Genomic DNA, 3,615 nt, shown 5'->3' with positions numbered 1-3,615 from the left:
GTCAGAGAGTAACTATATATTTTTTCTTGTATTTGAATACCAGTTTAGTGATAAAGTAACAGAATATCCAGTTTTGTCTTATACTCTACAAAGAGACATTAGAAAATGTTATGAAAATCACTGAGTACTAATAAACAAGAAATCATATAGGTGCTTATGTAATAATGTTAAAAAAGCAAACTGAACTCTACATTCAGAGTGAACCCTTGGCTAAAATAACTTGCTACGCAAAATAAATATCTCAATTTTGCTCAATTAAGAAAACATGGAGTCTCCTTGGAGCCTCTGGCACTGTCCCTTTCGTATCCTACAGGGGCCAAAGAGCACCTGCTGTGAAGTAGGTCACAAGCATCCACGCAAAACGTATGTGCCCCTCACTGGGCCAGGTTATTTGGGGGCATCAGGAAAGAAAAATGGCAATATGTCTGAGTTTATATCTAGTGATGCCTTGGCTAATTTTATGAGAATGGAGTTGTGTGCTCCAGAGACTTAGTCTCAATAAAGTCACTTTAGATACACAATGAAGTAGATAAGAGCATATTTCCCCTTTAACAAATGTTAACAAAACTAAATAGAATCCATATTCATAATATTCATGGAGGATACTCACACATTTTCAACCCAAGACAAAACTGTAAAGAGAACATATTACTCTGTAAAGAGAAAACATAAAGTTTAGAAAGTTAAGAGAAATGTAAAAGAAAGGCTAATCACAAAATCCGAATGCAGGCCTAGGTGTTGAGTATGGCATTCTAACATCTGAAAGTACTGATCTTTACTTCCAGCATGTTTTAATTACGCCATTTGTCAAAAAACTAAACACCACAGAAGCTTCAGTAATCATAATCTGCGTACATTATCACAGCACTGGTACTCATAATAACACTCTTAATGAACTGCAAGATTGAAGTAACCTCTGAATAATCAAATGGAAAAGTCTTTCTACTTCTAGAGACCTTAAAACTACACTGCATTTTTATTCCTTAAGAATTTATAATCCATGTACAATATGTATGACTCTCCATTAACTTGACAATTAAATTAGGTTTGATCTCCTTAGTCATTTTACCAACATGTGGGTTCTCCTTCCAACCAATCCACCATTCCTCTAGACACGTGCACTGTCCTGCAATTCTCTATCTATCTATCTATCTATCTATCTATCTATCTATCTATCTCCATTTTGTTTTTCCTAGCTAGTATTAACTGCCTCCAAAAAGTGAGACAGGAAAATACAAACCAATGAGACAACTTTGAATATAATAAATCGGGCAAGGATTTTCTTTAAGCTCTGAAATTGTACCAGGCATTAATAGGAAACTTGCATTTGCTCCCTTCATCACAAGACATTACTTAAATAATGTACTATTTAAAGGTTTTCTAGACTTCTTGGAGAAGAAGGCATACTGTATTCATTTAAATAAGTGCCATTTTGTTCAAATAATAGCAACAGAATGCATTTAAACCTCTATAACCGAGACAATACTGTAATTGACAGTGCAATTGTCTTAGTCTAACCATACAAGCTTGTATCCTACCTTCTTAATCTACACAAATTTATCTCTCAAAGGTTGCTAACCTTTCCACCAGACCGAAAGCTTATCTTCTCATTCACCATGAGTCTAAAGTTCTGAGTCACAGTTTGCATGGATGAAAGTCACTCATCCTCAAAAGCCTTTTACCTAAGCAACCAAGACATTAAAGATGCCCTTCTCTTTCTATGCCTCCAACATATTTAAAGTCCCCACACCCTTTTAACTAAGTGAAATGGGAATAAGAGACTCCTTGACATCTTCATAGCTGGCAATGCCACCTTTCAGTTTAGATTGCCCTACCATCATTCCTTGGTGTTCCCTGAATTAGGTCTTCTCTTTGGGCTGCATAAAAGACAACTGCATTTGAAATTACCCTCTGGCACATCACATTTCACATATTTAAGAGAATGTTCACTCCTCCTCTTCTGCTTTTCCTTAGAGCAGCAGTGTCATTGCCTGTAAACTTGTCCAATTGTCTGAGCATCCATTTTCTTCATGATCTACAGAGCATCAGCCTGACAAATGTTTATTAGATGAGTTAAGTAAGAGGACAAATCTTAAGGTTTTTTTAGAGAAGAGAAATTTCTACATAAAGGTCACAGAAAGTAAATTGCTGTGTTTCAAAAGCCTGTATCTTAAACCAAGAAGGAAGATGCTAACTCTAAAATTAAAAGTGAATTATAATAGCACTTTGGAGCCTGTTGTGTGGCAGAAAAGAAAGGAAAAAAAAATCTAACAAATGAACCTCTTAGTGATTTGGAAAGAAAATATGCCAGATTCTCAATCTTTGAAAAACCCCATTAAAATTCAGAAAAAAATCTCATTCATTGTTTGAGATGTTCAAAGTTATGGTTAGTCCACACACCTGAGGCACAATTTTAAAATCAGGTCATATTTTAGGTCTACCTTTCTACCCTTCAAATATGTAATACAACTCCCTAGAAGCCTTTAACTACTTACATCACTGTGGAAACGCTTGTTTATCTGTACCCACTGGGTTTCGGAAAACATTACTAAAATATAAGTGTACACTTTCTTTATTAATTACTTATGCCAAATTACCTCTTACTTCTCAATAGTCTATCAGAAAATATTTCTATGCAAAAGGGCCCAGTGGAAAACTTCTATCAATAAAGCTTTCAGAAATCACTAGTACAGAACTCCAAATTTACATGTTTTTTAAAGCCTTAATGACTATAAAGCTATAAGCAGAAAAACTGATATTTTAAATGAACAACTAGATATGATTTTAGAATATTTTACTGGTCTATGAATTCAAATGCTGATAGGTCTGCACATGAAAAATCCACAGAATAAAACCATTTTGCCTGTAATGAAGCTGAGCATCATTGGACAAAAATCTGAAATAGGTTAACTCTAAAAGAAGGTAGTTACTTTTTAAAATAAAATTATGTCTATTGATTATGAAGACCAAACTGATCAAATTACCTCAGTCATCCTAATCACAAATTAGTTGGATAACTTCAAAAAATTTTTCAGCCCAAAGATTAAGGTATAAAGTACTTTGTTGCATTTGCTTTGTACCTTAACTCAAAAAAAAATTTTTTTTCTATGTTTGGTGATACAAGGAATCAAAAAAGAAATTAGCTGAGATCAGTAACCCTACAATATGAGAACAAATCTTCAGTAATCGATACACTTTTTTGAGAACTTCTTGTTAATATGAAACCTTGTCCATCCACTAAATATATCTTTAAAACCCCTGTTGTTGAAAGATGCAAAATCTGGCTTTTTCTCCTGTAGCATTAATGAACTAAATTAAAAATTATTTCACTAGTTTTTGAGCACCTTGCAAGCCAAAAAAAATAAAAAAATTGGCATTTTTATCTAATAACTGGGGGGAGGGGGACCTGAAATAAGTGTAACTGTACTCAATTATAAAGGAAAAATTGCTCTAGTATACCTGGAAGTTGGTATAAAAGGCTTCTTCATATACATATCACTTTCTATTATCTTTAAGGAATCAATAAATGCTTCTTTTTTAAGATTTTTATTTTATTATTTTTATTTTGTGTGTGTGAGTTGGGAATTGAATTTATAAATCCTCTGCTCGCTCCGG

This window comes from Mus musculus, chromosome 6 (genome assembly GCF_000001635.26).
Source record: "Mus musculus strain C57BL/6J chromosome 6, GRCm38.p6 C57BL/6J".
Lineage (NCBI taxonomy): Eukaryota > Metazoa > Chordata > Mammalia > Rodentia > Muridae > Mus > Mus musculus.
Note: the sequence above shows the minus strand (reverse complement) of the source record.